Genomic DNA, 22,663 nt, shown 5'->3' with positions numbered 1-22,663 from the left:
ACAGGACAATGGGCATGTCCGGGCATGCTAGGGTTTTTTTCCTGGAAACTGGGATACTTGCCCCGTGTTTTTGGCATTGCATGAATGCGCGCGGCAGCAGTGTAGGTGAGCGGTGAAGGCAATCTAAGAGCGTTTTCAGTGCAGCGATCGAAGCGACCAGAACAAATGTGTTCGACTGGAGCGTTTTGTGGTAACGGTTTGTTGTGGAGGAACTAAAAACAAGGTACATCAAAGATGCAGTAAAATAGCAACGTGACGCAGAGACATCTGCTCTTAAAAACGTGTTAACAGTAACAAAAGTGGCAATAAAATGAAATAAATAAATAAATAAAATTCTTGTGTTTTACAAGATCCCATCCTGTCCTCTTCATCCGATTAAAACGACCAAAACCGATATACAAGATAATTACAATACACCAAAGAACACCAAAAACACATTTTGTCTATTTTTTTGTAATCAACACAAGCGCCCTGATAAATCAAAGGTACATTTCGAGGCGAGCGCAGACACTGCGGCCCCGGTCTCAGAGTGCTCGCTGGACAGTTACAAAGCGGCCGGAGAGTTTCTAATCGCTTCGCGGCGCACCCCGTGCCTTCGGAGGCAGAGAACAAGCGCGTGGCTACACCCCAGCTCCATCAGGGAGAACACCTTGGAGTCCACCACTCCTATCTGCCACGCCACAGTGGCGCTAATGATTAAGTATCAGGCTTCTCTCATTTCCAGGCTATCACTTTCACCCTTCTCCACTACATCACATTTGTACAGCAGAGGCACTGATCCACTTGGGTGACTGCCAAGACATTTTCTTTTCCACCGTCCTGTCCTCTCTCTCCTCCCTCCCTCCCTCTCTCTCTCTCACACTCACTACTTTTGAGTCTATTGGCTTGTGTCTCCCGTCTTCCCCTCCCACTACCAAACCCTGTCTCTCCGCTGGCTTTATCTTTAACTGCCAGATAAAATAGCCATGCCCACTGGCGAGTTAGGCAGACCATGAACCAACTTCAGAGGGTGGCTGTGAAGCCTGACAGTTGATGTTGATATACACACACACACACACACACACACACACACACACACACACACACACACACACACACACACACACACACACACACACACACACACACATATACACACACACACACACACACACAAACGTAAACATGAACGCACGCACGTACGACCGCATGCGCAATTGATGTTGATATATACACACACACACACACACACACACACACACACACACACACACACACACACACACACACACACACACGCGCGAACGTAAACATGAACGCACGCACATACGACCGCATGCACAGTTGATGTTGATATATACGCACACAAACACGACCACACACACACAGTTGATGTTGATGTATATTCACGCACATACACGCAAACACGACCGCACACACGCAAACACACACACACACACACCAGCAAACATGACCACACGCACGCACGCACGCACACATATTTTATGTTGGCATTTATAGAAACACACACACACGGAAGCATGACCGCGCACAAACACATTTTATGTTGATATATACACAAACATGTATATACGCCATACACACAGTTGATCTGTTTGATGTTTTGATTATTCCCTGATGTTTGTGATCGATAAACAAATTAATATCATAATTGTATCCTTCTGTGACTCAAGGATGTCTACAGTCTAACCTAGCAACTACTAACTACTAGCCAACTAGCACCTAGTAGGCTAGTAAACTACTTGAACATGGTAGGGCTTAAGTCAGGGTCGAGCCTGGTTTAAAATCAAAGTTAATTTGGCTGTTTCTATGTAAACTAATGCAGAGTTGTTTGAATAACCAAAATATGTTCTAAAATACCGTATTTTCCGGACTATACGTCGCTCCCGAGTATTAGTCGCATCAGTCAAAAAATGCTCCATGACGAGGAAAAAAACATATATACGTCGCATCGGTGTATAAGTCGCATTTATTTTTAAACATTTAAACAAGAACGTTTAATCTGGAGAGACTGAATAAAATTGCAATAGCAATATAGGTGTGTCGGTCCCACTCGTAGTTGAGAGTATACCGAATTCAGTGTCACCGGGATTCCACCGGACGGGTATGCGCCGCGGTCCTAAACCTGAGCGCACGATCGGGAGGTGGAAGTTGCGCTCACAAGTCCAGCGGACGGCTCCAGTTTTCGCCGGCCAAGTCATGCGCTGTGATATGTGTGACAGCTATGTTGCACAACATTTCAGCTAAGGCTGGGGTAGCTTTGGTTGAACCGGAGGACATTGAGGACGATGACGACGAGAATATAATTTATTCGGTGGTGCAGTAGGCTTGCAGCGTTCAGTTGTAGGCCTAATGAATGACGGTGCCATCTTGCGGCCGAAGATTATGTACGCACAATTTTGGCATATAAATCGCTTCGAAATATAAGTCGCAGGGCAAGCCAAACTACAAAAAAACCGCGACTTATAGTCCGGAAAATACGGTAAGTGCAGGATTTTTCTTAATATCCGACTTCCTCTTGCAAAGGCCTTGTACAGTAAAGCGAGTGTGAAGCCAACGTCAGCAAAACCAGACAATTACATTTCAAAGCAAAACTGTAGATTGACTAGGAATTAATAATCAGATTTTGAGGATAGCAGAAATTTGAATGACAGAAAACATTTCAGAACGAATCTGAATGAACAGCACGACACGGAAAATAAACAGTGTGTTGATTATAGGATCCCAAAAAAACAAGGATTACACTGCGATGCAGCAATGATCAAATTAATAACACATTACCTAACATAAAATACTAAATAAACAATAATTAACAGATGGAACTGGGCGGGGAGACGTTTTGCGAGCAAATGGTTAATTTGTTAACCATATGACATGGCAACTGTGGGATGATATTAACATTCTTGCTTTTTTATAACCTTACCATGAATCGATCACATAATTGATTCATAATAGGGTTAAGGCCACAATGTAACCATGAATAACATTCTTAGAACCACATCAAATAGCCTTCTCCCCACCTCAGGTCTAAAAACGAACAAAGACGTTTATTCTCCCACTGCGATGTACCCGGGGATCTGGGGGAAGGAGGATTCCTGACCAGGCGGGCCGGTCTCGGGTTCGGGCAGAGAACCAAACCTCAAGGCGTCGCAGAGTCTCTGCTGAAGATCAGAGCGCCGTCCTGGGCTGTGAATGGGGTCAGCGGGATTGGGACGTAGGGGGGGGGGCGGGGGGGTTGGGGAGTAATTCTCATGCATCCTGCGTTGCCTCACAGAAGAACACACAAAGCCTCTGTGATGAGGGCTGGAATCCTCCATGGAGCTGAGTTCACATAATGCCCTGCACATGCATCAGAGGGCTGTGCCGAAGCTGCACAATCTGTGCCGTGAGCTGCACATTTACATCGTGGAGGGGGGATTATAGTTTCTAGGAGAGCTAACACGGCCGTGCTCCTCCTAGGTCATCTCACTGACACCCGCTCTGCATGAGTTCAAACGAAGTCTAGTTTCACCGTAAGTGTTTATTGAGTCGGGGTTTAGACATTACTGCATCAAAACAGGCTGGCACCTCCCACACTAGTTCTTCCCTAGCGCTTATTTACTTAATTCTTACAGCTCCCTCAACCAGGTGTTCTTAGTAACGTGGCTATAATTATGGGGGAGGCTGGTGAGGACAGGCACTCAGTGTTCACTGTGTGGATCACCGCAGCAGCCTTTCTTCCCACGATTCTGTGCCCGGTGAAAATTATAACTCTGTACGCTATTCAAGAGTACATGAGGGTGTCATGTCCGGGTTGGTAAACCGGAAGTTTGCTAGTTCGATCCCTGGCTCCTCCTAGCAGATTGTCGAGGTGCCCTTGAGCAAGACACCTCACCCTAACTGTTCCTGACGTGCTGGCTGTTGCCTTGCATGGTTGACACCGCCGTCGGTGTGTGAATGTGTGCATGAGTGGGTGATGTCCGGCAGTATTGTGAAGCACTTTGAGTGGCCACTGGTCCATTTTTCAAGGAGTACGACCAAACAGAGTTTCGATTCCACCGTTTTACAACCTGGCTGCGACAGTTTCAGCGTAGATCCAAACGAATTGGCACCCGGAAGATTAAAGAGATTATATTATATTGTTTGTGTCTCGATCCAGCACAATGGCAGCGGGGGCCGAGATTAGGTTCCATATTTTAACATAAAGATGAAGTGATACAAAATGAACCAGGGAGCAAAAACCGAGGTGAATATTTGCTTTTGAATGAAGGGATTCTTCTGCTATAGTACAGAGCATATTATTCACTCTATGTTTCCGTGGATATGCCTTCCACGTTCCCTCAGGGATTATCTTGTTTATGTTCTCAGTTTATAATCCTCTTCAAATGGTGATATTTGAATCACCTCTCCCCGACGCCTTTAAAGTCCCACACTCCATTGTTAATATTAGCCGTCGATACATCCCTACCGCAGAACCCGTTCCCTCATGGTGCTAGGCTGGAGGGTTCTAATTGGATTCCCTTCGACGGGCCTCAGCTCGTTGTCATTAAGTCGGACAGTGCCGTCGAACAACAGTTATTGCATATGGACCGGGCTGTTGTCCCCCGGCCAATCTTACTCATATGCCTTCGCTCCCAGCGTCCAATAGCACGGAGCGGCCGGGGGATGAGTCGCTAACGACTGGGCTAATTACCGGGCGGGCCCAGGGCACTAACCTACTGTACTGTGTATTTACGACGCTCTGCAGGACAAATTATGCCTTTGAGGAGGCATTACTAACCCATTCCTCTGCTTGAAATAGCTAATTGTTAGCATCATTTGTTTGTTTCTGCAGGTATTGAAACTGGGAAAAGGTTTTTATTTATTTATATATATTGTTTATATTCATCTTCTTAGGCCCATGTGGTCCCCCTCTAGACCCACGTCGGTTCAAACAGAACTGTGATTCCACCCGTCCTGGATTCTGCTCCTCCTCCCTGCTCCTCCTCCCTGCTCCTCCCCCCCTGCCCCTCTCCCCCCTGCCCCTCTTCCCCCTGCCTCTCCTCCCCCCTGCCTCTCCTCCCCCCTGCTCCTCCCCCCTGCCCCTCTACTCCCTGGTCGCAGCGAGGCCGGGCGGCAGCAGAGGATCCATCCTCCAACAAAGGGGTATTGATGTGTGACGCCGGGGCCCCACCGCCGCAGACTCCACCTGTGAAATGCAAATGTTGAGCGAAGGGGGGCCCACATGGTCAGCATGTAAATGAGCCTCTCACACACACACACACACCCACACACACACACACACACACACACACACACAAACACACACACACACACACACACTCACACACGCACCCAGCTGACCCGCTGCAAGTGTGTTCACGATGTTTCCATACTACCTCAGTTCTCCAGCTCGTGGACTCTGAGCCTTTCAGCAGTGTGTGGGCGGATGAAAGGGAACGTTTGAGAGGGAGAGGGAGGGAGAGAGGGAGAGAGGGAGGGAAAGAAAGGGAGAGAGGGAGGGAAAGAAAGGGAGAGAGAGGGCGGGAGAGAAAGAGAGGGAGGGAGAGCGAGAGAGAGAGTGGGAGAGGGAGGAAGAGAGAGATAGTGGGAGAGGGACAAAGAGAGAGAGAGAGAGGCAGAGAGAGAGAGAGAATGAGGGGGACAGAGAGAGAGAAAGAGAGGGAGAGAGACTCAGAGAGAGGGAGGAGGAGGAGGGAGAGAATGAGGGGGACAGAGAGAGAAAGAGAGGGAGGGTGTGACAGAGAGAGAGAACGAGGGATAGAGAGAGAGTGAAAGTAAAGTACACAGAGCTTGTGTGTGTGTGTGTGTGTGTGTGTGTGTGTGTGTGTGTGTGTGTGTGTGTGTGTGTGTGTGTGTGTGTGTGTGTGTGTGTGTGTGTGTGTGTGTGTGTGTGTGTTTGTGTGTGTGTTTGCATGGGTGTGTGTGCGAGGACCTTGTATTTTGCCTGTTGTGCGGGGAAGGTTTGAGGTGTGCTCTTCTGACGGCCAGAGTCTTCAAGGTTTAACTTCTGCTACACGCTGTTTCTTATTCTTATATCCGTCATTATTTATTTTTACCATCATGAGGTCATTTTACCCTGGATATTGTTCTTATGATTGTTGTTATGTGCGTGGTTAAACCACATTTTGTTTTATCACAAACAAAAGTTCCAGATAAATCCCATCTACAATTCCATTCCCAGAAAGGTATTTGATATTAGCAGTGAGGCACACTGATACATCCGCTTCATAAAATAAACACAATCCCTCTTCAGGAGTGAAGACAACACATGGAGTCGTTGATCTGAAGAAGAAAATGCAGGAATTGAAGGTTTCTACTTTCATACGAGCAGAGTGGGCACTGATGGATGAAATCTTTTTTCTTAATTCAACCTTCTGTCTTTTCATGTTTTTATCTTATTAGTCTATGATATGATCCAAAGGATAATGCGACAATGTAATATGCACTATGGCCCCCCTATGCAAACTGCAGAACGGTATTGATTGTTTTGAATGAAACATGCCTTTTCATGTCCAGATGCCATTTTTCATGGTGACTGCAAGAAACAAAAGACCTAGAAATAGCCAAGTATTCCATAATCAATACGCAAGACATTATAGCTCATTAAAAGCAGTGATGGCTCAATAAAAGAATACGATGACCTATGGAATGAAGATCTGGGATGAAGAAACAGGGATACGGGGAGTGCCCCACCTGACCCAGACTCCTGGTTGGGCTACCTGAAGGTAGTTGGTTCAATAGAGACTAGTATGTAGTTCCTCTATCGGCCTTTAGGGGGTTCACGGTACACACTAGCATGTAGTTCCTCTGACGGCCTTTAGGTAGAGACTAGCATGTAGTTCCTTTAACGGCCTTTAGGGGGTTCAGGGTACAAACTAGCATTTAGTTCCTCTAACGGCCTCTAGGTGGTTCAGTAGAGTCTAGCATGTAGTTCCTCTAACAGCCTTAACGCCCCGTGCCCACTACCTCCTTCAGTCAACGGAGGTGGGAAGGCGTTGCTGACTGATGGGGGAGTAGTCTTTGCAGAGGCATCCGTCAGCCAATCAAATCGCTTCGCCGGGTTCTTCCCGCTACTTCCTGCTTGTTGCGATGCAAGATGACCCGCTTTCCCGCTTTCCAGTATCGTCAGAGCCCGAGTCGCGTCACAGTGCTTAAATTTGCAGACGCGATCTGATTGGATGACGGATCCGTCACTGCCGAAAAAGTTGAACATATTTCAACTTCTTGACTGAGCCGAAGGCTCCAACGGAACGTACGGATCCACAATGCATTGCGCGTCCGTCCCCATTAAAGTCAATGGGGATCACGCAACGGACGCATGTAGTGGGCACGGGGCGTTACTGGGTTCGCAGACTTCACGGTACAGACTAGCATGTAGTTCCTCTAACGGCCTTTAGGGGTTCACGGTAAGGACTAGCATGTAGTTCCTCTAACGGCCTTTAGGGGTTCACGATACAGACTAGCATGTAGTTCCTCTATCGGCCTTTAGGTTGTTCATGGTATGGGCTCTACCTCATAAGTTAGGATCAGATTGGCTAGTGCATCGTCATATTATGTTTTTTGCAAGGTCCAGTTTGACAATTATAATTCATTATAAAGCTATTAAGGATTTAATATTAATGATTAGAGCCCTGATATGTCCTTTCCTCAATGTCAATTGTTTCTGTTACTGCTGGCAAAAAATGGCAATGCTATTGCTCCCTAAAACGTAAATCTCGGTTGTTGATAAACCGAAGGAAGACTTCACGGATGCTACCTGATTGTTTATAACAGTCTTGTGGTCAATGCGGACCTTGGGCAAACTGGTTATCAGAGTGTGTGGGATTTTAATCATCAACCTAAAAATCTGTCTTACTGAGAACCCTGTGGCTCAATTAATGTTAGATGACCATTATCATTTGTGGTATGTATACATTGTGTTTACTCAGGTCGATGGAATGATTAATGAAACCTTTTGTGAATGTTTATTTAATAATCAATATTTGTCAATGTTGATGTAAGCTATCAACATTAAGAAGCAATATCATCAATTATCAGGATCGCAATCTTCAAAGTGTTTTTTGGTTTTAGAAATGCTCTCCAGTTTACTTTAATTCGCAGCGTGTTTGTGATGAGTAGCCTATAGACACTGCACAGACTCAAACCACTGTTCGCTTCACACACAACGAGACTAGTCTGTTACCCATCCTTGAAGCCGGGGGGTTCACATATAGATGGAAGTTACCGGGGTATTTCTAATCTTGCCGGCAACACTTAGCAGCTATCCGAGTTCCTGAGGCGAACCACCATATGCAGGAAATTGACTTTGAAATAGTGCTCCTCCAGCGCTCTGTGACGACACCGGCCTGTTCCTGGAGGTGGGAGAGCTGATCTTCCCTTGAAGCAGCTTTGTGCCGTTTCGGGCGCATGTCCTCATGTATGTTATTGTAAGTGGGAGCTTATGAAAGATTCATGCCCTTCTTTCCTGGCCCCACTCTCTAGATTTGGGTCTAGACACACCCGTTGTCTCGCAGTCTACTCTTTTAGTTTTGCAAAGGACCGTCACAGTATGGTGGCAGCAACTCTTGTCGTTGATATAAGCCACAGTCTAATACTTTAGTGAATTACGAGAGGTCAAGAAGGGCTAGGGTTCAATGATCAAGGCATAATTGTCACAGCAGAGAGTAACAACATCACCTGAGTTGGTTTGCAAAGAACTCGTGAAGAGTCTCGGAGCTCCGCCTTATATCCTAATTGTGTGGCCTCCCCCAAGATGTCCTTGGCCAATCACAATGCTCTAACTATGGGCTCTTGACGTTCATGCCCACGATGGCCATACGATACATTCCATAGAGTAATTCCATTATTACGTACAGAAGGGTTACATATTAAACATCAACTTTACATGAAGTTATATATTATACTTTAGCTATATGAAGTGAGGTCTTTCATTAAAATCCATTCATCGCCTTGTTCATTAACCTGATCTTAAATCACAATGACTTACCACATGGGTTTAAGAGATGAGCCCTGTGAAAGCAATATTCATTTAAACAGTAAAATATGTATTTGTAATGCCACTTTATTTGTCTGTGACGTATAGTCATAATCCTAAAGCTGGTAGGGTCTGATTGTAACCAGGTTACGTATTAGTTACCTTAACTACTCGGAGCCTACGGAATATACATTCTGAAACCAGTGCCACAGACAAGAAACCATAGGAGGGCGTTTCCTCTCACCGTGACGTGAGCCAGCCGTCTTTGAGGGTCCACTTGTACGTAAATGAGGGACATGTTAATACCAAGGAAAGCCAGGTAATATCGAGTGTTTAACATTTGGCTCCATCGTAAATATATTCATCTTATATTCTTGTATAATTCATGCTTTAGGTTAACCTTACTTATACTTGTATCGAAGTGAACTGAGAGATAGACTGATGTCATTGGCTACAGAGGGAAGTCTGTGAGATCCTCTGAGCTGTTGGATAACAATGGAACAAGGTCTGGAGCCTGTCCCCCCCCTGCTGGTACATTTCTTTCCACTCATCAACATTTGGCAAATATCCTTTGAAAACTTTATTATTTTCTACCACACTCTCAGGGAAGGTTTTAACCTTAAATTTTCTGTAAAAACAGTGAAATACCAAGGCAAAAATGGGCCTTGTTTCAGCTCATCTAGGGTACCGGGTTACCCACAATCCTTTGCTACTTTTCCAGCTACTGCTACTTTGCCAGCCTTGCACCCTCCCCCCTTATAGATATAGTCCAATCCAATCAACCTCACGCCGGCGGCCAGGCGACGTTCTTTGCTTCGGGGAGAAGAAGAGAGCTCCTTTTTCAAAGGGACTCTCACTTGCCCTCTGTCTGCCTTCTGTCCTTGAACCAAAACATCATTCCTCAAAGCCATTTACCTCGCCCGGTCATTGCATTCCTGTGCATTCCTTACTTTAAGTCTGCTTTACTTATTTGTTGTTGTGCTCAGTGTTAAGGACACACACAATGAAAGGTGAGTGGGGCTCTTGTTTTAATGTATTTGTTTTTTTCAATTGGTTTGATCCCTCTGAACCAATATGCCCTTGGTGCAAACAATTTACTAATGAAATGGACCAGACTAATTAAGGTTTGGTCCTGGAACAAACAAACAAGCAAACAAATGATTGGAACTAAACAGTGATTAATGAAGCGATGGACAGACAAAACTCCTTCATGAGGTACCGGTCATCCTGTCATGAGTTTTGTATACATGGAAATATCCAATGAATAAATGCATCAAACATCACACCTGCATTCAGTCTGTAAATGAATGCACGTGGAACACTTATTCTTCCTGTTATGACTTCCCTCAAAGTCAAAACTCGAAAGACTAAGGAGAATAAAGCCTTCGCCCCCTGAAGCATTAAAAAGGATTCCAAATGTTGGTCTATTATTTTTTTATATTTCATAATGATTAATATTCCAACATCTTCAACATTCATAACCGGAACCGTCTCTACAAACACTTCTCAAGTATGCGTGGTATTTCGTTTTATAACGTGAAAATAAAAGCCACTGATCACCCAGCAACGGCTTTAGGAAATGATGTCTGTTAGGGAGGCCGAGCAGCCTTCTTTGTCCTTGCAGTCGGGCTAAACGCTTCATTCCACAGACAAATACGAAGGGCTGGAAGGTGTGCAGACAGCCTGCCTCCCCCAGCCAGCCTACATCACTTGCCAGTTAAGATTCTGATTAATAGTTCTGGGCTTCCATCCTCCTCTCCCTCCAACTGCCCCCAGCCGACACCCCTGTCACGGCGATAGTAAATATACGCGCCTGCATGTGAGAAATACTTTATGGCGCTTTATTGCACTGATATGACAATGACCTCAATGAATATGTAAATCAGGTAAATGAATGTCTTTCTCGCGGAAATACAGAACGGGTCTTTCAGGCAGCCTTGTTCCTGCACTGCTCCTTTCTCTCTGGATGCAAGCCTTTCAGTCAGAGTGCCCTGCATTATTTACTTGTTTGTGATTGGTAAAGGCTCGGATGGAGAGACCATTTGCCGGGAAGGGGCATGGCTGCACCAGGGGGGGCCATTAGCTCTGTCTGCGGACCGCAGAGAATTAGGGTCCGCTTGACAACCCCCACCAGTTTAACAATAACGGAAAAGTGTCAGCTCACTGAAACCGAGCAATATCGGGAGAATTTGCGTTTTAGCTCTGCATTTCATTTTATTTGTATTTGACCACTGGGCTTTGCAGTTTATAACCTTAAAGGCAAGAATGACTTATTCAGAGTTCACACAAACACGATCAATTATAAATTATTATTAATTATTATTGCAATGTAGCAAATTATACATGAGGAAAGTAAATAATCAAAAGGAGCTTGTATACGACAGACAGCTGATGTTGACAGGCGTTCCTCCTTCCTCCTTCCTCGTCTCAGAGAGATGAGCGTTCACCAGGTAATGGTTTCTATTCGCCTGTGATTTTTGCTTGTTGTGTCTTGTAGTGCTCTTGATGAAACCCTGAAGGACAAAACCAAGGGGGAATGTGTTTCTCTGCTGTATGTTGTGTGACGGGATAGTGTGTGTGTGTGTGTGTGTGTGTGTGTGTCTTTTTTATGTCTTTCTCTGCTGTATGTTGAGTGAGGTGCTGGTGTGCGTTTGTGTTAGTGTGTGTATTTCCACACAAAAAGAAAAAGTGACAACTTTGGACTTGGAATTGGAACTTCAAAAAATAATTTAGTAGCCCATCATCTGGGGAATTGAAAGAATAAAGTTCTAATTTCTGGTCAAATGGAGTGAAATTGCCTCAATCAGTCCGTCTGATCAAAGAACCGCAGTCCCAGAGACGGGGCGCGTGCAGGTAGGAGGGGGTTGACAGATAAGATGGATGAATATGAGCTCGCCTAATGAAACAGATGTGCGTTTTAATTGGTTCAGTGATATTTGGTAGGCATATGGAGAGAGTCTGGCAGTTTGAGAAAATGTAAATTTAAAAACCAATATTGCCTTTCAGCCCGCTTCTCATCAGGGTGAAGAGCCGCAACCGAGCGCCGATGTGTGAACGATGCGTGTCGCTCCCGCTCCGTTCATTGGCTGCCGCCGCCGTGGTGCCGTTTTAATCAAGACGGATTATTACACCTGGGTGGAATGTATCACCGCACAATGGCGTTAAATGGGAGGGAATATTTAATTATTCCCCCAAAGTTGGACTAATTTAGTTAGTGACAGAATATGCTTCTATCCCTAGTTCATGGGTTTTCCGTTACATGTGGAGCCAAATGCAGTCGCAATTAGTGTAAAGGGAAGCACAGTGTTATTGGAGTGTGGTATTTGTGGTTTAAACGTCTTCTATATTCCGGGTCTCAGAAGGGGTTTCTCTGCTTCAGTGGGTCTTCTTTCCTGATGGCAGGCATAGGTTAAATGAGCAGAGGGAAGATATATACATTCTGCCTATCAGGAATATTTATGAATACCTTTATGAAGGTCATTTAGATGTTAAATAAGGACCTATTTGGGCTTCAGACGCCTGCATCCACTGATACTGATGTATGAGCATTTTATAGCGTATTTGTAAGAATGTGAGTGAGCTCACGCACTGAGTTGACTAATTATGCCATCTGTCCCGTATATTATTTATCCCTCTCCTCTAGATTGTCATGAACCCATTAAGTCATTTTAGCAAATTGTCGAATAATCAATAGCATTCAGATCACTACAGTAAATTGTTGCAATGCATTTAAAAGAAACTGAGCCATAACAAATTGCATATTAAATAAAAACGTAAGACAGTCAGGGGGAAATTAACTTTTATGTGAAGACAGGAAATCACACTGACATTTTAGTTGTTTTGTTATGGTTGGCAGGGATGGGCCGATGGCTTTCTCCAGATCTTACAGCTTGCAGTTTATCTCCTGGGAGACAGGGCTGTTGCTGAAAGACACGTTGTAACTTATTGGGCGTGGACATGACAACCCAATATAGTACTGGGAGCAATAAGGGCACCTTCTATGGAACAGGCCCAACCAGTGTCTCCCATGTCCAATTGTCCATGTTTGTTAAGTGCATTTTTATAAAGTTGCAAATTCAGTTGAAGAAATTTGAGAAATGTAAAAAGGAAACAGTGTGAGGCATTTGGTTGTGTCCACGTGATGGAGTGTGTTCTGACCCACACACATCGAGTGACAGATAACCTTGCATAACACCCTTATGGATTCAAACTATAACTCTGTCCACGTTCCTTCTTTCCACCACTCCGCTCCAGCTGAAATGTCACCGTGTTAAACGGACTGCATTAACAGTCCGGGCCGGCACTGCCGTGGAAAGCCTGCCTTAGTTGCTCTCTGTGAGGACCTTAAATAATTGATGCCTTGATTGCCACGGTATTCATGAACACAGAAAGGCTTTTCCTATTCTTTGTCCGACACTCGACTGGAATCCTGAATAGTATTTCCCCCAAGAGCAAAGGACGAAAGGGGGGGAGGGGGGCATTTATGCGTCTCGTCGACATACAGTAGATCCCCCTTGACAACTGATTTCAGAAGCATAACATTTCGTCAACAAACAGGGACGAATATACGTTCCAACAGATGCAACGTGTGCACATTTGTACTTCCTGGCGCCTGGGTTTAAACGGGGCATGCCCCCGACTCGACCAACAACAACAAATGCCTGGTTGGTTCCGTGCTCTTTTCATGCGTCTCCCCGCCCTGGTGGTCGTCTTATCGCTAAGTAACCTTGCACTACCAGCTAGTTTTGTTCCCCACTAAGAGCGTGGTCTTAAAAGCTCCCTCTCTGTCAACAGTGACCTTCAGAATGTTAATCTCCCCAGACAAGAAGCGCGCAAGGGTTTAATACGCCTCTGCCTCTTCCCGCTGTCATGTGTTTACTTATTCATGTACGCACACTGGCCATTTATAAATCCTATAATTAGAGGATTTCTGTACAAAGTCCAACAACGTGCGGCAGGCTCTTAATGGCTACACATGAGTGGCACGGTGTGCGTTTGTGCGTGAAGCCGCGTTATGTGGAGCGCATGACGATCGCGGAACAAACATATACACTATGCGGGGTATAGTTTGACCAGCTGCCCAGGCCTCGTACCTCTATGTCCCTCGTCCCACTACGTCATGGCCTAATAGACCGCATTGTCATCGCTGAGATACGGTGCCCGTTAACGGCTTCATTGACCGACCATAAAACATTTAAACGTAGGCCTTTAGCCCTATAATGGTAATCACCTAACTCACGTAACATGTAATGACTCTCCCTCTCCCCAAACCTGAGTGGACGTGATTTAATGGATGCAATGACCATGGACACCTTGACAACTTCGGCCATCCCACAAGCCAAGTCTATTCTGCTCTGTCCAAAGATGGAGTCTTGTGTGTGTGACTATCTGAGTGCAGTGTTTGGAGGAATTGTGCATTGTGCTGATGGCTCCGTTATAACAGCCCGTTGCTCAGCTCCTTCTCCACTGGAGATATCAGCAGAGGTTTTTGTGTTTGTTTCTTTCGGCAATGTTTTTCTGCTTACGCCAACCCCCATAGTTGCTTAAAATAGCGAGAAAAAAAACGGGGTTTCTACCACCATCCCTGACTGCTTGACAGGGGCCCGCGTGGTGCCCCCATTTTGAGTTATACAGCAGATGCAGAGTGAGGAAGACTCAACATCCATTATATATCAGAAGGACGTGCGTCTCAGGTATCCAAATATAAGTTAGTAGATGCTAGGGAAATGTTTTGCCTTTTCTTTCCATGGGAATGCGGCCTAGTTGTAAACTTTCGATACATGTGTAATTATAATGTACGATTTTAATCAATCTCAGTATGCATAGCGATCGCCTTTCACGGCAGAATGAATCCTATGATACTAGTCCTGGCAGATATTATACAACATGTAGATGCATGTGATTATAATGACTGTTTGTAGGCCCAGTTCCTGCAGGTATGCTTACAGTTCTAGTATTTGCATTGTCTGCATTCACAGGGTGTGCAACTCCATTGCCTCAACAATTCTTTCAACAGAAAGCTTAACAACTATCCACACAGTCGATGCGCAGTTAATCAACCACCTTTAAAACCCAACAGCACACAACACAAACCCCCAGACGTAAAGCGCATGTACATGAGAGAGCAGACGCACCGCCTGCTGAACAGATGCAACGTGGCAGATTGAGTGGGAATGTTAACCAGCTTGATTCATCCCCACAATCAATTCACCGCGGATTAGACCCAATCAACGGCTTGCCCGTGGGTCGATGTGACTCGGGGGCGGAGTGAGGAAGGGCCCACCTGGGAAGGGATGGGGGAAGGGGAAGTGTCTCCACCCGTCAGGCCTTGTTACGGCCTGCGGGCAACGCTGCTACTCGGGCTTTTGTGGACAGCCAGAGCCGGCCAGGCTTCACTGGGCGCCTGGCACCGGGGCCCAGGGAGGGAGCAAGGAGCCTCCGAAGTCTGGAGCAGTCACATCTATCCTTCATGTAGTGTCAGCCGGTTCCTGTGCTCAGCGGCTCTGGGAGCGCTGTGTCCGTTATGTGTTGATTCTTGGGGCTGGACGGCTCGCTGCAGATGCAGACACAGGCGCCCGTGGAGCTGCTGTGGTTTTGGTTTTTGTTATCTGATGGCAATTCAAATTCAAGCCGCATTTCTCGACACATCACCCACTGGGAAACGGGCTGCACTATAGGAATATCATCTCCGCAATGGGCAATAACGCCTGGAAGCATGTAGGCTATACATATTGTTATCTCCCTTTAACATCTTGGGACCTGATTGCCCTCTAAACCATTAAAGCTCAAACTCTATCCCGGTTAATGTCCTCTGTAATGGACCCCATTATATGTGCATTATGTCCGGGCGTCCTGTATGGAGCCGTACGTTGGACAGCTTTTTATGGTGGTTTATGAGTGGAAAATCCAAAAAGAAAAGACAGTCTCTTCTCAACGACTTTATTCAGTCGTAAACGCCCATTTTGCTATAGGCTAAACGAGCCCTGGACACGGTGTTCTTGGTGTGTGATCGACCAATTCGCTGCTCTCGAGTGTAGCGAACGAAAGGACTCTATGGAAGCTACAGGTCGGGGAGTGTGTGGATCGCCGACGCTGGCGGTTATCGGTTCCACTGAGAGTTCATGGGCTGTTTGTAAGAGGGAGCTCTTGTGTGGTTAGACTAATGAGCCACTGCACTGGCGGTTAGCGGTGTTGGAGGCCGTAGCCGCAAGGATGGACCGAATAGGAGGCAGGATCCATCTTCCTCTGTCTGCTGTGTCTGCCGTCACAGACACGCTGGCTGAGAGCACTCACTCCAGCGCACACACCTCAATCATGTATGCACGCTTTGTGCATTGTCACATGCACACACACACACACGCACACACACACACACGCACACACACACACACACACGCACACACACACACACACACACTGCCATGCTAGAAAAACGTTTACGGTAATACAGACACACGCCATTAAGTGTGTGTCTGAGCACAGGAGGCAGAGAAACTGAAAATATGTTATTTCTTCTTCTAAAGATCATAATACTGTGTTGATCTGAGGAGATAAAGGATATTGAATACGGTCCAATTGTTGTAGTTAAATCTCAAAGCGCCATTATTGAGCACTCACTATAATGAAACCTATTTTTCCAGATTTAAATGTCGACGGGCTCAATGCATGTTCCATTTCCCTACATGTGCCCCCTTTTATTCCTGCAACCTGTGAAGCTTAAAAGATAATGACTGAGTGGATGGTTGTGAATTATATGTGATGCATTCTTGAACTATTTTCTTCCCTTCTGCAATAATTTGCAGCCTCGGTCCGCCCCGTTCCATCGTCTCATAAGAGGTGAGGTGGTGGCGAGGCATGGAGGTGCGTGGGCGGCACCTCTCTCCCCTTCCACTCCCCGAGACACCTTACCCTGCCCCCAGACGTCTGGAGTGTGAATAATGAACACGAGGACCCGAGATCCGTCTTGACAAGTTATTTGGATTGGTGCTCATGAGTAATCTGGGGCTTTTGTGTAACAGGCTCTGGCCTCATCTGGCCTCCTGCCTGGAGAAGAGCTGTCCTGTCACCAGCCCTGAGGAACGGAGAAGAGAAGGGGGTCGTCTGAGGCACAGGGCCCGGGGGAGAATGCAACTCTACCTAATGTCTGTCACTTTGACTTTTTCCTCTGATAACAATCTCGCTGTGGGGAAAGCATCTGATATGGCAGGGATTCTGAAAAAAAAGGGCATTTAGGCACGCGGATCAATTTGGAGGTTTAAATTACCGTGGAATTAAAAGGCGGCAGATTGATATCAGGTTAATCCTGTGAAATGCCGTGCTCCTAACAAACACTTCAGCCGAGGTCAAACTTTACCCCAAACTCAAGTTGAGAGGAGTTTCACTGTGTTGCATTTTGTGCTGACCTTGCGCGACTCAAATGCCAAAGTTGTTTGGCAGTTCATCAGGATTATGGAAACCACCAAAGACCTCCTGCCTCTTTGCTTATCCCCCTGATTCCCGTCCTGGTAATCCATGCATTGTTTGCCTTGATATTTGCTCAACACTAAACCAATCACGCTGATCAGCAGAGGTAATCAAGAGTGAAATCGCATCGCTGGCCTTGCCAGAATATGGATAAGCAGCCATCCATGAAAGTATTTGCAAAACTGGAGTCTGCTCTGGGCGTGGCAGGGAGCATCCGGGGACAACCTTGTCCTAACCTCCCTTCGCCCTCCCGTCGTCGTAAACATTTCAAATGGCGGGCCGTTTAACGGGGCCAGTGTTTATTGGGGCTGATGCAGAGCAGAAGCCCCCCCGCACACCTTTATAAAACAGCATGTGTTGAAAATGTTTGCGGTATCCGCTGGCCCAGCACTTCATACAATACTCTGGGTGGCGATCGGCTTGTGTTAACCGCAGTAAATCCTGCAGCAATCAAACTCTTCCCCGGCTCAGCTCTGCAGAGCAGGAGCGGGTGTGCAGGCATAGTTTTAAGGCTCAATAAAATGTGAAGACAATGGGAGATGACTTTCAGAGAACGTCTTATTTCCATAATGAGCAATTAAAAAAAAAAAAAGTAAACAGGCCGGATTAAACAAAGAAGGGATGGGATTTGGTTGGATCGGGAAACTTTTCACACAAACATATTCGTCATACATGGATGAAAATAAAAAAAAATGGTGAGTCTACATAACCATATAGAAACGACTAACATGGAAAGATAGCAGAAGGGTGTTGTGTATAATAATATGCAATTTGTGTATGATCAAGGGCCAACGATTTGTCTTAATCATTCACTGGCATGGAGAATAAGTGGCTGATGTCATTATTAAGACATTAGTTTATGATGAGATCAAACTGTGTCGGATCTAATTCTCCTTACATCAACCTTTCTCTTTCATGTCCATACTCAAAGCTTTGAAGGCCCTCCCACGTATGGTTGATTCCTGCGCGGTCTTCCACCCTGATGAAGAGACACTCGGCAACACGGTTCACTTCTAAACATGTTTCAGGAAGCAGCAAGTGAGCGACGCTTCACAGGGGGCTTCAAAAAGTTCCTCTCTTCTCTTGTATTGTTGTTCTGCTTGACAGTACTACATGGTTTCATGATGTGCTTTAGGCCGGTTTCAACAGACACATTTGAGCTTTTTTTTTTTTTACAGTGTGCAGGTACAACTGTTCTGTTGCACTTCAAACTCTTGGAAATTCTACTTTTTAATCCTGCGGTGTCAAATATAATGTAGGATTTTCTTCCTATCTCTTGAAAAAAAAAAACACTTCTTAGGATCACAGCTCCGAGACAACCTTTAAAATGTGTCTCGGTTCAACGACTTACTGTCTCCCTTTGAAAAAGTACAAAACACAGAAACTTTGTGGCTTGGACGAGTAATGAACATTTAATGAACAAATGTGACTGCTCCTGCCAGCCCACGTGTACAGTGGCCCAGACGCACCAAACAAACTGTATATCTGAAACACAAGCGCGTAAACGGAAAAAACACAAACACAAAAGCCACAGCACAATGGCACTAGCCACAACACCAACACGCAAAAGCCACAACACACCTGCAAAAGTCACAACATAACGAAAGTGAGCAGAAAAACATGTTGACAATGAAACAAGAGACACATGAGAAAGAGGAATGCCGTCTTGCAAGAAGTGTATGTTCCTGCCACAAGAACGTTAGAAGGCCGTTTCCGAATGTTGAATGAATCCTCAAAAAGGACAATACATCACAACAATAACTTGCTGAAGGTACAGTAAGGAAGATGATAGAACCAAGTGCCAAGCACTGTCAATCGCTAGCTTAACTTATTCCCCGTGTACAACACATATAGCTAAGCTAAGATGCTACATGACGCTAAGTACTATTTTTGAAGTTCCAGGGCCTACATTATTTGGGTCTGTCGGTGTTCTTCTATGCATGAATTTAAATCATCGCCATAATTCAAAACGGTGATTCAGGCAAAGTTAAATCCAGAGGAAGTTTCATGGCTAGAATATATTTAAAATGTTATGATCATAATTATTGTTGAGGGTGTATAGGTGATATTGTCCATTATTTATTTATTTAAAATATTTCTGTCAGCTTATTGCCTCTGGGCAAACCTATTGTTATTATTTTTTATAAGAAACAAGTCAATCGTAACACAAACCGCTACGTAGTCTGAAGCAATTACTTTTTGAGGAAGATGTTATTAACTAGCATGAGTTTCTTATCTCGTAGCGCTGCGTCATTAGCAATGCTGAAGCCGCCTAACTAACATCATCCTCCTCTCCAGATGGAGACAACACTGGCCTGCATCTGCTCCTCCACCATCGTGTAGGTGTGTGCTCGCTTATATACAATCCCCAAGAAAGAGCCAGAACCAAACAGCAAGGAGAGCCTTGGAAGTCACAAGAAGAAAAATAAGTCTGAACTAAATGCCTAGCTGTCTCTTCATATTGGTCTATGACCGCAGCATGACTGGCAATGGCCGCTCAGAGAGCAGGAAGGGCTTTAAAGGGAGAGCCCACTCAATGCGAGCCTCCCGTCTGCAGCCCTCCATCTAATATGCAATGTTGATGGCAGGTGATTTATTATTGATGGCCCAGCCAGTCTGATCTGGGAAGGCCTGGTTTGACCATCATCCATCTCATCCATCACCATCCAATGACCTCCCTGCCCCTACTGCAAGTAGAAGACTGATATAGACTGATAAATATGATTATATATATATATATATATATATATATATATATATATATATTGTTCTGCCCTTGGAAAGTTTAAGGTGGCCATGCTACTCTACCCTTAACTCTAAAACCGTGTTCACATGTCCGTCGTCGGATGACGGAGGACGTGTCTGATGTATGGGGGACGCGATCTGATTGGCCGACGGATCCGTCGCTGCCTGAAAAGTTTAAACTTTCTGAATTTTCGACATAGGCAACGTAGGCAACGGAACGGATTGACCCACAATGCATTTCCAGAGCGCCCCTTGCAAAGCCAATGAGATCCGTAACCCTTAGTGAACATTGCTACTCTAAACTTTACTCTAACCCAGGGGTGTCAAACTCATTTTAGCTCAGGGGCCACATGGAGGAAAATCTATTCCCGAGTGGGCCGGACCGGTAAAAATATGGCATAATTATGTAAAATTAAACATGCTGTGAGCACACCAAACACGGGTTTCCCATTTACTTCCGTGAATATAAAGGACGATGACCATTTTTCTTGGAAAACTCTGCACTGTGTCCACTTTTCGTCTGTTTGACAGAGACATTTTGGGGCAATGAGATCGAGCGCCAAAGCGCATAATGTTGGAAGTATAAGGCAGAACGACAAGGTAGCTCCGGGCTAGCTGCACTACCTGTTAATACTTGCTCCCTGCGACTTCTAGTGGACACATTAAGAACAGCAGTTTCATTGAAAAATAGCAGATCATTTTACGTTACATTCCAAAGCGACTTCCAGTTACACACAATTGTCCAGTAGTTCAATGTACAACAAATTAATCAGTGCCAGTCAATGCAATTCATGTAATGCTAGGAAGAAAAAAAAATATATAATTTTCTTTATAATATATATTTTTTTTTTTACAATACCATACTTCACAAAATCATCTCGCGGGCCGGATTAAACCCATTCGCGGGCCTGATCCGGCCCGCGGGCCGTACGTTTGACACCCCTGCTCTAACCCTTAGCCCTTAGTGCTAGTCTAGCCTTAACTCTAACCCTTAGTGACCCCTGCTTCTCCAACCCTACCCCTTAGTGACCCATTCTATACGCATCAACCTCATTATGATTAACATTAAAACTATTATAGTACATTCAGATGTTGCTAAGCTACCCTCCCTGTCCTTACCTCTGCACCAATAACGGCCTCACCTGAAACAATGCGACCGCTTTTGTCTAAATGTGTTCCCATTCCATTGTACCCGCATCAATAAACCCAAATCCCCAACTTACCGTCTTCTGATTGTTTTCAATCTTCTTTCCTAAAGTAGTTAGAGGCCAGTGTGTGTCTTCATGACTTCCCATACCTTGATTGGCTGAGGCGATTGTTATCCTTGGACTAACATGAAACATAATGTGAGTTAAAATGGGTTCTATCTGCAATAAAAAAATGACAACCGAGTTATCATTTTGTTGATTGAACTTGAATCTAGATCATTAGATCAACCGTATCAACAGTAATCATCATCAGTCATTCCTCCACTGTTTTCTCAGACTAATTCCTTCTGATGGATTCAAATGCCAGGCAGTATCAAACGGAAGGCAGTAAACAGCTCCAGTTTGAAATGAAATGAAAGATGAAATGACTCAAATAAAGAACAAAACTGCGTGAATATTGCTTTGTTGGCAATTCCTTTGGAAATGCTATTGCCTCATGAGACCATCCAGATAAACACGTTTGCATTTTGCAATGAATAGCAGTCTGGCCTTGGCTGGCTTGGCCGTAATTGAGTTCAAATATGCCAGCCAATCAGAGACATCCTTGCTCTCTTCACTCTTCTCAGTGTGAGGCAAAGCCAAAAGATATTCTAAACTGATAAAAGCCTTAGCTGCACGTTAATGTTCACCCTCGTACATCGTTATTCAGTCTTTTTTTGGACAAAAACTGTTTTGGAGATGGCTAAACCTTCCTTGGTTGGTGCCGCCGTTGTTTTAAATTTGTCCGACTGCCAGGCTACATGTACATCATGACATGCAACTCCTCCCCCTAAGCCCTGATTGGTCCTATCATAACTCTCCTTAGTGCTGATTGGTCCCATCACTTTTACATTTTTGGAAAAGGCATTCAACAGTTTATGAGGCCAGACTCACGGTCAGAGAGAAACATAAGGTGAACTTCAGGATGGTCGGCTACTAATGGTATGCAATCAAATACACATGTGTGGTTGGGTGGACTAATTGAATACATATTGTAATTTTTTGTACAAACCGGACTGTACACTAAGACCCATCTACCCAGTGTGAGATGGTCTGATCTGTCTACTCGACTTCCTGCCTGAAACAAACCAACAGCCACTGGATGCACCATTCAAGGACCAGATTTTCTTTTTGTCCGGATCTGGCGGCTGTTTGTGTCACATTCCTCATGAGTTTCGTAAGAAAGAGTGTCCACAAACTGCAATCGGTGGAAAAACTATTTTCCTAGCTAATGTTTTCAGCAACAGCGCCCTAACATGGCTGCCAAGCTTCAAGGTTGAGAGTCACACACTTTGCCTCGTAATCATCTTGA

The 22,663-nt window shown here is 45.1% G+C and overlaps 1 protein-coding gene across 1 annotated transcript in view; it reads left to right on the top strand.

Moving 5' to 3' along the window:
- Positions 1-5,771: 5,771 nt before the first annotated feature.
- si:ch73-29c22.1 (kelch-like protein diablo) overlaps positions 5,772-22,663 on the top strand; it is a 242,530-nt gene continuing 225,638 nt past the window's right edge. The window contains exon 1 of the mRNA XM_056602551.1: positions 5,772-5,784. The gene's annotated coding sequence lies outside the window, so the exon portion shown is untranslated. The remainder of the gene's footprint in view (positions 5,785-22,663) is intronic.

The sequence above is a fragment of the Gadus chalcogrammus genome, chromosome 11, assembly GCF_026213295.1.
Source record: "Gadus chalcogrammus isolate NIFS_2021 chromosome 11, NIFS_Gcha_1.0, whole genome shotgun sequence".
Taxonomy (NCBI): Eukaryota; Metazoa; Chordata; class Actinopteri; order Gadiformes; family Gadidae; genus Gadus; species Gadus chalcogrammus.
The sequence above is the reverse complement of the archived record's forward strand: the minus strand, read 5'-3'. Positions and strand labels throughout refer to the sequence as shown.